The 14463-nt window shown below is 36.8% G+C and overlaps 1 protein-coding gene across 1 annotated transcript in view; it reads left to right on the forward strand.

Moving 5' to 3' along the window:
• Positions 1-14463, forward strand: part of stxbp6 (syntaxin binding protein 6 (amisyn)) — a 53850-nt gene that overhangs the window by 12679 nt on the left and 26708 nt on the right. The gene's annotated exons all lie outside the window — the stretch shown is intronic.

A 14463-nucleotide genomic window follows, 5' to 3' on the forward strand; every position in this document is an offset into this window, starting at 1 on the left:
TTACTCTGAATGGAGCATTTACTCTGTGGATTATGAGCTGCTCATGTGTAAATGAACACGGTGCTGCGCTTCACTCTGAAACACGTAGCGCATATATTTATATAATTAAATCGCATCCTTAGTGATTTGATAATTGCACAAAGCCATATCACAATTTTTGGTTTGATTGTGTGATGTACATTCAGGTGGTTGTTACCGCGTTGGGGACCTAAACACCCTGTCAGATCCCTTACTTAAAGAGACCATATCATGCCATTTCTAAGTCTTGATTTAGTTTTCGGGGTTTACTCGAACATGTTTTCATGTTTGAATGTTCCAAAAACACATTATTTTCCTCATATTCTCCATTGTTGCCACTCCTCTCTTCCCAGTGTGTCAGTAACGCTCTGTTTAGTTCCTGTCTCTATGAAGCCCCTCCTTCTGAAAAGCACACTGTGCTCTGATTGGTCGGCTGGATCAGTGTGTTGTGATTGGTCAAGCGCTTCAGGTGTGTTTGGGAAATGTCCCGCCCCTTACCATAACCACCAGTGTCAACACACTGCTAACTAACTCAACCAGGCCCCGCCCCTTTATTCTGCATATTAATTATTTAAATTAGGAATATTGTGACGTGTTCGTTCCCGGAAGAAACTAAAGACTACAATGGAGGCGTTTCAGGAGTTCATAAACAGGTACACTGATATAGAGAATAACTCCCACTGGAGGGACTTTGTAGAGCTATTTCATGCTCAAACAGCAACATTACACACACTGAAGAAAGCGTGATATGTCCTCTTTAAATGTCAGATATCTTTCTATGTGAGCTCGTCTAGAATAAGCTGCTTAGTGAACCAGACTTCACTTCTATAGTCAGGAGTTTGTTTTTCAAGATTACAGAAGGATTTATACCATGTGCAGTCTATCCGCTTGTGTGATTGAGAACACCTGTGTTCCTGAACTGTCTATGATCAACATAAGAAAACAACTGCTTTCCAAAAAATATTACTACAATGAGTGTGAGTCAAGTGGAGGCGTTTCCTCCATCCCGGTGCCAACACAGAGTATCGGTCCAACTGAATCACGGTGGAAGAAATACATGCTGTGGCGCTGCTGTACGCCTCAGGGCTCGGCTGATCCGTCACTGCGGACTAATGAATCCCAAACTCCACTGCAGAATGTGTGTGTGTTTCTGTGAACTCTGATTCAAAGGAAGTTGAGCAAAACACTGGAGAATATGAACAACAGAGGACAGTCCTGACTTCACTTCTATTGAAATGTAGAACTGTTATTAGTCAAAGGCAAGGAGACAAGAGTTCTTGGAAATATGGAATATTCATAATAGATGATTATACTGTGGTTAAATGGAGTGGTTTATTGATTTGATCAGTATGTAGGGCTGTGCCGGTAAATTTGAACTCCGCCAAAACACATTTTTTTGTATGTGAATGCTATAATAAAAGCAATAATAGGTTAGCAATTAAATGTTACATCGCAGTCATGGAAACGTTTGGATTCATGACGACTGAGAGAGTTGTGCGTGAGCCCATCAATTTGTGTATTCTGTTTTGCGATTTGGTCACCCGATTATCAGCGAATTTAAGAATATTCCATTAGTTATTCCACTGGACATGGAATCTCATGTTTCTTTTCCCAGATCTTCACTCACGTCTCACCCATTTTCGGCCTATTATAGGCCTATTATATTCGCATTCTTTACTGTGGTCAAGTAGAAAAACGCAATAGCCTACATTTTTACTTGCACATCAAATTCTTTTTAACAGTTTGTGCTTGTTATTAGACTTGGTAAGGCACGTCAAGATTATTTGTAGTCCGCGTTTCACACACGCGGGTGATTTTTAGTTTCGCCCTTCTCTGACAGCGCAAAATCAAACATAGCCTTAAATGCCCTGTCCTTGTGGAAGATAAAATTTGCTCTTCAGACCTTTTACAACAAGTAGAAAACATGAAGATACACAAAATATATTTAAGATATTCTTCTCGTGTCCCACATCCCTGATCCCTCTCAAAGCTAGAGCGGTAGCTAAGGCTATATCACACGTCTTTGTGTGGAAATATTAAACGAATGTTTTTAAAACATTTAACTTTATTATATTATTTAAGTTAACATTATTTACTGATATTTATTTCAATGTTTTACAGGCTTTAGTGTGATGTTTCATTGACGGAAGTGCTCAAATAAACACGCATGTTTGTTACGAAATGGACGTTTGAGCCTCGTTTATTATTATTGGCACCGCGGTGGTATAAAACTGTCACAGCCTTACACTATAACTATATTATTGTTTATTCTGATAAATTAATTAATTCAAACATTTATTGAGGATTAGTGCCCATATTATGCTATTTTAAAGGTTGCTAATTTTGGTTTGGTGTCTCTTGGTTTACATGCATGCAAGGTCAAAAAATGGTTCAGTAAATTCAGTCTCTCTCTAAACCCCTCCTTCCTAGAGTCTGCTCTGCTCTAATTGGTCAGATGGCTCAGTCTGGCCTGCATTAAGCCCCGACAAAAAGTTGCAAAACGTTTTTTAAACGGAAACGGTGGTGCGTTGAACACCCTGTTCTGATGATGCAAGAGTTGCAACTATGGCAGCTGAGAAGGACATTTTCTTCTTTTTGAAGAATTTTCAGAGCCTGATGAAATCGGTATAAATACGCGTTTAATACTGCAAAATATGCTCTGTGTCAGTCACTGCCCTGCCGTCCAGAATAACAGAGAACATCCCAGTCGAGTGAGGGGATTTGTGGAAACTCTGGTTCCTAATTATTGAGATCCAACATTTGCCTCGCATTTAAGGATGAAAAAAAAAACATTTCAGGTGAAGGAAGGATAATCCACTTCTTACCTCAGAGACTGTGTTATGATCTATATCACCGTATTATTTTTATTGTGAGTATTAGGTTTATCATTATTTCTGATCACTGTTGATATGCTATATCATTACTATAAAACTCTTACGACAAACATATCTTCTAATATCTTCAATTGTTGCGTATACCGAGCTGCAGCGGACACGTTTGTATACGACTTTACTCTGACCCATTGTGCGAGCTGTCTCTTTAATACCGCGTGGTTTATATACATGTTGCTGCTGATTGGGAAGATATTTCTGACACACCCACCAAACAAGAGAAAACATCTCAAACCCCGTTGCACACAGCATTTCCAAACTCTTCCAGTCTCAGCTGCAACTACAGGGTCTGAGGGCGGGACAAAGTCCATGTTGTTCAGCCAATCAAGACCATGGACTGGCATTATGCAAATTAGTTACAAACCTACATAGGTTTGTAACAGGAAGTGAGACTGGGTTTACTGACGACTCGTTTCAGGCAGTTCAGAATCTCTTTTCCTTTGGTAGACAACAACTCTTTGCAGAGCTTTTACATTCACAAACAGCTCTATGAGGCCGTGTGTCCACTAAAGCGTGTTAGCCAGATGAAAACGCCTAGCTGTGGGCGCTTGAGAGCGTTTTGGCAGCGCAGCGTTTTTTTCAGTTGAGACGCTTTGCTTGTTATGATACGAAAGTGTTACTAGTATCTCATTTCACACATATTTTGTATCTGTGTTGATTCTATATTAAAATGTCGATACAATGTAACTTATTTTCTCTGGCTCTTGTTTTAAATGATTTTGTTTCCGTTATTATGTTTGTTGTTGTCATATGTTGACGTTGTACAAGCAGAATGTGGCGGTTGGTCAGTGTGGTATTAGCCCCGCCCCTCCTCCACTGTGATTGGATGGCTGGGTAAAAAGTGACAGTGATGAGCGCTGCGTTTTACCCCAAGTTGAACATTCTTCAACTCTCGGCGACCTGTAAAAACGGCGAAAAAAACGTTCAGCGCCTCGTTACGCTCATGGCGTTTTAAAAACGCAGCGCTCCCATTGAAAACAATCGAAAAAACACGCCAGCCGCGTGAAAAAATGCTTCGGTGGACACACGCCCTTACACACTACATGAAAGATAAAATCTGAAAAAGCCTAATGGGCACTTTAATAAATTAGTAATAAACAACTGAGCACTGTAATAATAATAATAATTATTAATACAAATAATAATAACAACAACAACAGTTTGGCTGCTTTACTGTTGCAAGTTGACTGATCCAAAATAATGCAAACCCTCATTCCTGGCCAATCCTATTAAAATAATCCTTCTGTAATATTGCAGATGAAAACGAGCATGTAAACCAGTCCACATTCTCACAGACGGGCTGAGAAATTCAAGTCACACACAATGAAATAAACATTATCACAAGCTGTTGGGCATGTGATTGTCTCTCTGTCAGATGCATAAGATCAATCTGGTGATTACAGATGAATGCTTCCTTGACTTCCTTGTTTAAGCAGTTCGAGGAATTTAGTGGACATTTTTTAGAGATAGAGCTGAGTTGTTAAACCAGTCACATTGTCTACATAGTCATCTAGTCCCTTTAGGGCAACTACAAATATTCAAATTTTACATTTACAAAGTACATTTAAATTTTCAGAAATAAAGTAAAAAATTAGGCCCATGTGTAGTTGGGATCATTCTTAAAGATGGTCTGAGAACTACCAGGGATTTTCCAGTTTTCCTGGACCTCACTAAAGCCATAAACAACAACTGAATGTGCAAAATCAGCCTCCACATCACATGAGTTTCGGCTTTTATCATCCAATCGTCCTGCCTCCAAAGAGGAAGTGCTGCTTTTCAGAGTTATGAGTGTCTGTGGTTCTTCACCACATTTACAGCACGTCACAGTTTCTGTGTATGTTTCTCGGTTTAAGTCATATTTCTTAGATTAAATTTTTTTTTATTTTTTTTATTTTAGAAACCAAGCTTTTTATTTAAAGTTGTTGTCATCTACCACTGACATTTATTTTTATTTTTGTTTTAATTTTTTTATTTATAATTTTTTTTAATGTATTTACATCCTAAATGACATCCTGAAAAAGTATTAATACTTTTTTATTTACTATATAATTAGTATTTAGTGTTATGCCTCGTAATTCTTGAATTTAGAATAATTTCTTGTAATTTAACGTTATCATTTGCAGCTTTGAGAAGTTACAACACAATTCAAATTTAGTGTCTTACAATTACTTTAAAAACTCCATTTCTTATAATTTCTAGTATTCATTTTAAGAATTATCCTCACCAAATGTTTGCCTGGGATGGAGGGAAGATAACAAATACAAACGTGTCTTTGTCCAGCCGTTCTGGAATGTTGGCATGTCTGGTATGAATGTACTTTTTGTTTTGCTATGAAAGCGTCTCTGATCTATGTTTCACACACTTCCCAAACCAGGACTACAAGCCCAATGAAAAGAGGACGTATATTCCTAAGATAACTGTCTTCTTTAGAAGGATATTCATAGAAAATGTTGTGACCTAAAGTGCTTCTGTGACATGAAACTGAAAACTCAATTCTACGTTGTGTGAATTGTGGTAGTCCTTAAAAAATTGTCCCATTGGCATTTTATAAAACCCTCACTAATCCCATATATCAGCCAAGTCTGCCAAAATGACACTTATGTCTTGGAAATAAAGCTTTGCAAGCTGTTTCCTTCAGCCTTATAGCCCTTGCTTTTGCACATGCTCCATTTTTCAGTCTTTGTTCTGATGTTTCCTAGTATTGTTCTTCCCTGCTTTGTCCTTGGTTTGTTTTTCCAACTGAAACGTTTCTCTATCAGTGTGGCTGGATTTACAAGAGCTTGATGCTAAACAGAAACATTTCTTTGAGTCCAACCTACGTAACAGATGAAAAGATGAAATTACTTTTGGTATTTATTTGCTGATGTGAGAGTTTAATGGCAATTTATATATAGGCACTGCACTATTCATGACACCATAGTGAGATTAACTCCTGCGTCTGGTGGTATAAAGTCGAAATAACTGTTTAAAAGAAAGCTCTTAGATGAAGTGCACTCTCCCAAACCTTCACCGTTCCTTATTTAACACCTGAAACTCAAGATCCGCCGCAGTACAGCGTTTGTTATACGACTGTGTCTGTCTAATAATTCCTAAGCAACTGCAATTCAAACCTTGTAAGACTTTGAAAACACGCGTGACTTTCAGCACTCAAAGCTCCCGGGGAACAACAGTTTTGAAACAGATCATTCTTGGGATGTCCCGAGCCGATCTCAAGCCTTAACCCGATCCTTTATTTTCCGTCAGCTGTCACACAGGTGTTGTGCTGTAGGTGGCGGTATGCATCTTAAAGTGGGTTTGCCAACCGCCATTAAAAGGAAAAGAAGAAGCTTAAATGTGTGTGTGACGCGTGAGAACCAATGAGGTCTGTTCTAGCACGTCACACACACACACACGTTCAAGCATCCGTGTTTAGTAGGGCTGGGTATTAACACTAATTTTACAATTCGATTAGATTTAAATTCCGATTGGATTCAATATTGATTATTCTGGATATGAGGTATAATACATGGCAAATTTTCTCAAGGAAAACAAATCTCTTAACTAATGCTGTAAACTATGGGAGTCAGTGGTAGCCTATGGGCTTCATTAGCCTACTATAATATTGAAGGTAAAATTTTACTGATTTGTATACAAACACTTAAATTACACTTTCATTTATTTTTATAATAATAAAGTTATATGAAATATAAAAATGTAAATGGCGGCTGTCATAAAAACTCACCAGATTTATTCAAACATGCATTAAAAATTGAAGAACATTAAAAATTATAATGAATATGTAATATGGTGCATCTATTTAGCAAAATGCTCCTCTCTAGAGTTAACACTTCTCGCTGACTGACGAGTTTATGGTCACTGGATATGGTTTTTCTGAGGTAAATGTGACGTTACATGACATTTGTTTACAAGCTGTTTTACTGACGTCTTTCCACGGTTGAAACACTGATTGGGCGACTCCATGTCACATGATACGGATGTCGATAATTTGTACTCTATCTTTAACACACTTTCAGATGCTCATTCATGTTTATTTCGCACTGTAACTGGTATTATTAAGGCGGAAGAGAAGATCATGTGCTTCTCTTGAGCTGAGCCAGAGCGATCTCACGCCACAGCGACAAAACGCTATTTACATTTTTTAGATTTTCATCAGAAAATGGAAGTAATTTGAAATCTGAGACTTCGTTTCATATCAATAGTAACAAAGCACAAAGATTATTGCGCTTTATTGGATGGGATGCGCTACAATATTACATTCATTCATCAACTGAACACAGGATGACTTGGGATTTAAGAATCGATATCGGTTCATAAAAATGAGAATCGATTAAAATCGAGAAATCAAATTTTTTTTTTTACCCAGCCCTAGTATTTAAGCATATTCAATGCACACTTCAGTATTGAATCACTCGAAAGTCATTTATTTACTATTTATTTGTCATCTGCCATCAGACTATCTGAGACGTGTTGCTGTGTGTTGTGTCGCTTCATATTTGACCAACAGACTGGCATTCTGTCACCGCGAGCTTCATGCTTTCTAACTTTAAATCCATTATTTTTCCCTTTATATTACAATTATTCTGATTATTGTCACAATGGTGCAGATTAAAAACTGTATTAGACCCAACAGAAAACCTGCAGCTTGTGCAAGCAACGCAAAGTATGTTTACATGGACACATTTGCTAAAAATGTCCTGTTTAGATCCGAGAGCCGGAGAGACGGAGGAGTGGTTTCATAAACTGATGAACTTTGCAGCACTGACACCGTTATTGAAATGAGTTGAATCAACATTGAATCAACTAAATTGAGCTGAATAAAGAAGCTATTGTCTTCTGTAGAGCTGCTATATTGCTGAAATTGAGGTAATTGATACATTTTGCAGTTCTTGCACTTATTTTCCTGATTATTAATGTGAAGCTGCTTTGATTATCATTCTTTTTTTAATTGAATTTTATTTTAAAGCTCTATAGGAATACAAATATCTTGTCTTAACTAGATAAACTACATTTTGACTGTTTTCCAATCGATCGATCAATCAGATATGACTGGCATCTGTCTCTTAATCAGCAGAAATTAAAAGGTAATTCTTTTTTTAAACTGAATACTATTGTAATATACAACTGTGAGGCAACAAGAATGAGCTGCATATTTCACATAGCAGAGTCTGCTTTATGACTGACGTCTGTGTTAATTGTTTTAATGAAAGTGTGCACAAGAAGCTGCTGGACTAACACACACACACACACACACACACACACACACACACACACACACACACACACACACACACACACACCACTGAGGCCTCTAGTTTAGACCTCTGCCCACCAGGACCATGACACTGACATATGCTCCAATCTCACTTCACACCTCACTGCTAATGGGCAAAGACCAGCTCTCTTGTTTTACAGTAAGTTTCACTAAATCGAGTCAATTAATTTACATTTTGAATAGCAATTCATATTTTTCTGTGGCTAATATGTTTGTGCATCAGGTCATATATGTTTTTAATTGAACTTAAACCCTGTACTAACTAGAACACAGCTTTTGTACTTTTGGCAGAACCAGTAGCAGAGACTTTTATATTGAAAGGGACTGAAACAAGCTTGTAAACAAGGACATTATTTCTACCTTAAACAAGACCTTATAAGACGCAACAGACAAATGTAAATATTAATTGTTAAAACGATACTAAGACAAAGATATCGCTTTCCTCAGGGGACATTCAAACATATTTTTTATTCTGAATATAAGATTGACCTGAAGAATGAATGCTTTATCAGATAATACAATCCCTTAGTCGATCTCTCTCATAATACTCCACATAATACAATAAGCTTCAATGAAGCGACTCTGCGTTCCTTCATTTCTAGTTGTAAAGTGACGTTTGAAGTAGTAGAAGGAAATAGTTCTGCACAAAAGAGACACTCTGTTGTTGTTTCTTATTAATTTACACACTTGTGCCGTCTAACTGTATAAAAGCAATATCACACTTGTAGCCGTGAGATATGTCTCTATATCACAGCCATGCTAAAATAGAGCCATATTGCACGACTACGAATGCAATGAACGTTATTCCACGATTGTCTTGACCGCATTAGTTACATAATCACTTTTACTTGTAGGGCCTTACTGCATACAACAGCAAATTAACCAAATACTTATAACAAACAATGGGATAAAAATGACTATTTCCATGTTTTCCCACAACATTACATTTCATTATCTATGGACAGCACACACTCTTTCTCCCGTTCTCTCTCCCATACAAACGCACACACACACACACACACACACACACACACACACACACACACACACACACACACGCACACAGAAAATGGTCAACACTGCCCTGCGACTTTACCAATAAAATAATTTCGACTCTGCAAAACTACACGACATTTCTCAGTATCGAGGTGGTAATGTCGCTGTTTTTGAGGCAGTTAAACTTACAGCTTTGCTTTAGACACTGTCAGACACTGTTGAGAGACTCACACACAATTGTATTTCACACACGCTTAAGCAATCTATCATTCTCTCTTCAATAACTGCATTAGTCTGCTTATCAGTGGCTCAAGCCTACTTATATGAATGTCCTTCACGCAGACAGATGCTTGTGTGACTGCTTTAGGATTGTGTTTTATTGGGGGGAAAAGATTATATAAACGGAATAATTGATTCCCGGCCATGAAGTGAATTATTGAAAATGAACTCAAATAGGGATGCACCGATCCACATTTTTTCACTTCCGATCCGATCCCGATACCTGAATTTGGATATCGGCCGATACCGATACTATTCCGATACCAGAGCTGTGTTTGCTTTAATATTATTATTATCATTATTGTTTATTTTATATGATGCTGAAATAAACTCCTCTCAACAGGCAAGTATGATATGTAGGCCTACATATTTATGCATGTATGGTAAGTATAAGGTCAGAAAAGGAAGTCAGAAAAACAGTAAATCCTGTTAACAGGAAAAATCCCATTCTGAAAACAAATATGCAACTGTAGGTCATGTCAATATTTATTACATTCCCAAAATGTCAAATACTTGAGTCTTGAAATATAAGAAAAGTGCAAGTGTAAACATCTTACACACACACACTATCTAAAGGGTGATCCTCGCTCCGATGCTGTAACTCTCTCGATGAATGCTCGATCAACATCAGCCATGTGCAAACAGACAAGCGGATTTCGCCTCAGACGCGCGTCAATTTCGCTTCAAACTTTTGCTTTTTACGAGCGTCAATTTCGCTCTGGGCGCGCGAATGGATTCAAAATATTCAAGCGTCCAACTAGACGCGGCAGACGCGAATTTGACGCGCTATTCGCGTTTGGTGTGAACGCACAGTAACGTGGTGCTTTTTTAAATGTTTGATTGCATTCGTTGTGTTGTACGACGCGTGGGAGCTTCAACGAGCTCTGAATTACGGCTTTGCAAACATTGCATTTTGCTGTCTTGCTCTGCGGTGTTTCCAGTGTGAAGAATTTCCACACAGCGGCCGCAAACTGCGGAATGGATTTCCTGAGCGGTGGCGTGTCTCATAACTCTGTGTCTCATTGAGCCGCGCCTCCGTTCAGGAAATCCATTCCGCAGTTTGCAGCCAGCTAGCAGACTAGCCGGCGGGAATCACTTTTGGAGTCATTTCAGCAGACAACGTTAAAGCGCAGACATGACTCAAGGATATCGGATATCTCCGCAGGTTGGATCGGGAAAATCCGATACGTGAATTACGTTGGTATCGGTCCCGATACCGATACTGGATCGGATCGGCCCCATCCCTAAACTCAAATCCACATTATGACCTCAGGTTTTGCATTAATCTACACTAAACAGTGTTGTCAGGTAGGGATGCAGAGATGTAGATGGAAAGACACCCAACGCAGATTCTTATCAGTTGCTTATCAGTTGCTGAAATGCAGTTATGAGTGCCAGTGTCCGGAACAGCAGGACGGTGTGTGTTGTGTCGTGTCGTGTCGTGTTGTGTTGGCGGCCTGCTGTTCACTCCGAACACGTCTAAAGGTTAGATGAGATTTAGACAGACGTTTCTCTCTGAGAGCTTCTGCGCTTAAGCAGTGACTTGAGCTGTTTGGGTGAAGTCAGTGTCATGTCGATTTGTCAAAAAAAGATTTGAATTGATCTCTTTTGGTGAAGTAATAGGACTCCAGCATGCATCTGTCCTTTATATGAATAGTGGAGTCAAAACTGGCATTGTTAGAGCACAACTATATCACTCCCGTTCCCGTTCACGCACAGTTAAGAGCGATAATAGAAGCCAATGTTTTTGCTTTGTTTTGCTGATATGATATGATGATATGATATTTTTCTTTGCAAGGAAATGCTTGACTGAGTTCATTTAAATTAATTTTGCAAACAAAGATGTGTGGCGTGAATAACCGGCTTTAGATGCAAATATTTCAGTAGAAATTTAAATAATTTCAAATCATTACTTGGTCATTGTGAAACTAGACATGACACATGTTTAACACAGCGGCAAAGACTCAACTGTGTTCATAAACTGTTATTCTGCATCGCCTCATTGGCAGCATTATTAAAGTTAACTAAAACCCATTAAAAAAAACATTTTCATTACTTGAAATAAACATTAAAGGTATAGCGGAGGATGTTTTACTTCCTGGTGGGTAGTCTAAACTATTGGTCCTCCTAATTGTCAATCAGTCTGGTGAATCAATCAAACTTTTCAAAAAGTGGAGAGGGCGGGTCTTATCTAAAATTTGGAAAGATCCTCCGCTATACCTTTAACTGAAATAAAATATGAAAAAACTTTAACAAACTTAAAACTTTGTACTGTATAATGCATTATAAAGGTATTCATGATGTACATTGTAATACAGTATTATACAGTATATTTGCAAAAAAGAATTGTAACCATAGTTAAAATGTTTTATAATAGTTGCAGATTCTTTATTACATATGAAATTGGTTGTTTGTCGTGTTTTAATGCATAATACTGTCTAAAGGTGTAACAATGTAGATAAGTCCTGATAAGTGTCAAATGTGTATTAAAACTGTTGTTACAATTATTCATGAGATCATGTTTGCATTATAATGTGCATTACAAGGAATAATTAATGCATTAAAATTAATTACTTTTATAATGTGTTATTTATATATAAATAACACATTATAAAAGTAATTAATTTTAAATATATATATATATATATATATATATATATAAAGCCTTCAAGTTAAGTGGTACCAAAAACTTAAACTCATTTTTGCCAAGGCAACATTTAACATTTTCATTGATGTACTAAAATTCCTAAAACTAAAATAATAATTAATTAATAAATAAAAAACAGTATAGACATGTTTTAAAAAAAAAACACAAACTAATCAAAATGACAACAATGCACAATAAAATTATTGAAACTTTTACTAAAATTAAAAATAAAACCTAATTCAAAATATTAATAAAACTATAGGCTAATAGTATCTTGATACTACAATAACACTGATGCCTACATACTTTGAATAAAATGGTGCAAAAACACACTTTGAAAACTGGGAACATTCTTTGAGGATCTTCAGGAAAGGTTAGAAAACTATATAAACAGAACAGTCGAGATCCTTGGCTGTAACCTGAGTGTTAATGCAGAGGTCTGAGAGGAGCTGGTGCTCCCAGTGGCTTTACAGGAATGATTAGAATGCAGGGAATGATGTTATTATTATCATGCCAAATTACTGAACACACACAGACATGAAAGACAAAAAACAAACAGATATTATGTTATAAACGTTATATTATAATAACCTATTTGGTTACACATTATTTTAAGGCACCACAGTGTAAATACACAAATAAGTACTGAATTATGTAATATTTACTACATGTTTGTAGAAAGTAAGTACATGTAACGTGTAACCATCACCTTAAAATAAAGTGTAACTACATATTTTACATGTGCTTTTAATTTTAACTTAGAATACATGTTATATGCAACAATGTTACAGTTTTTACACTCAGGCAAAGTTGATTTGCTACAAGATCACCAGTCAAATAATTAGAAATAACAGAACTAATACTTTTTTAAATAAATTTTCTTCCGTCAAGTTTTTGTGAATGTCAGGAATGTAGAGATTCAGAACTTTTAGATACTTGTGCCAAATCAGGACCAAATCAAGGCAAGACTAGATTTATTTACCATTAATAAAATAATTGAGAGACCCAGACCTGCTCTATCTATATTTCATTCTCGTTATCTAGACGTTTGACTGTTGGCATTAAGTCAGACTCGCTCTCTAAAAAGTTTAAATTGTTGTGCAGAAAACACTGAAGAAATTAGCAGAACTATTTCATGAACTTTCCTTCATCAATTGGCAGTATCTTTATGTTTGTAATAGTTGTTGACGGGCTCTGGTAGGGCGTGTGATGAATGAGCATCAGCTCATCAGTGTTGTGTGAGGCGATGAAAGGCTTTTGTTTCCCTGGACAGGAAGGAGGACACAGGAACGGTGATGTCAGAATAATCCACTGTTGTCTTTTCATCTCTTTTCTTTCTCATCCTCCTGAATTTGTCCTTGGTCCAAGATTTCATTGTTGCAAAAGCTTTCGCGTTAAGCTGTTTTGTGCTGCTTACCTGAACAGACTCTTGTGTTTCTGACTTTGATTAAGCCCGTCCTCAGAGACGAGCAGAGGAACTAAACTGGAGTTCACCTTCCTGTCTGAGGGAACCGCATACTGGCTCTGTTCTGTGTGCCGATGACCCTTCATGCCGTGATTGAAAGTCTGTGTTACGTTCTTTTTAAAACTTTAAGCATAAATAAAAAACATGTTCAGAGGCCATTCAGTAAATCATAGATGACCTATACCAAATAATTCTGTAAAAAAATTATAATCTTGCATCACAATAAGTGTATTGTGATTGTCCAAACATTTTAGTGACTAAACTGAATTTTATTAGGTTTAGTGACAACATGTTACAATGTTTAGCCTATATGGTACAATTTCTGGTAAGCTATGTTTTTTTATTATTGCTTGACACAAATTTCACGATTTCAATTCAATTGTGATTTGATTTAATATTGACTCATTTGGATAAATATTAGGTACACAAGATAGACGTTAATTTTTCTCAAGAAAAAATAAACTCACCTAATGCTGTAAACATACAGAGAGTCCTATCAGCTGGCAGTATTATTTAAGGTGAAAAATAACTCAAATTAAATATAATGCGTTTTTTTATTATAATAACTTTTATTTAATGATATAAGTAAAATATAATAAATATGTAATATAGTACACATATTTAGCAAAATATAGCTCTTTTTTTCTGGTCTATGGTCATTAAATGGCTTTCCTGAGGTAAATGTTATGTGACATAATTGTTCTCCAGCTGTTTTATTGACCTCTTTCCGCGGTTGAAAAACACTGATTGATCGATATTATGTATGAGGAATATACATTTCGGTAAGTTGTACTGTATCTTTCATCAGTGGCGTCATGCCCATTCAAAGTGCTGCACGTGCCTCCTCAGATTTTTCCTCCCTGATAATTTTTTTGTCACAACTTTATTCCTATTA

The sequence above is a fragment of the Leuciscus leuciscus genome, assembly GCF_965113295.1.
Source record: "Leuciscus leuciscus genome assembly, chromosome: 17".
Classification (NCBI taxonomy): domain Eukaryota; kingdom Metazoa; phylum Chordata; class Actinopteri; order Cypriniformes; family Leuciscidae; genus Leuciscus; species Leuciscus leuciscus.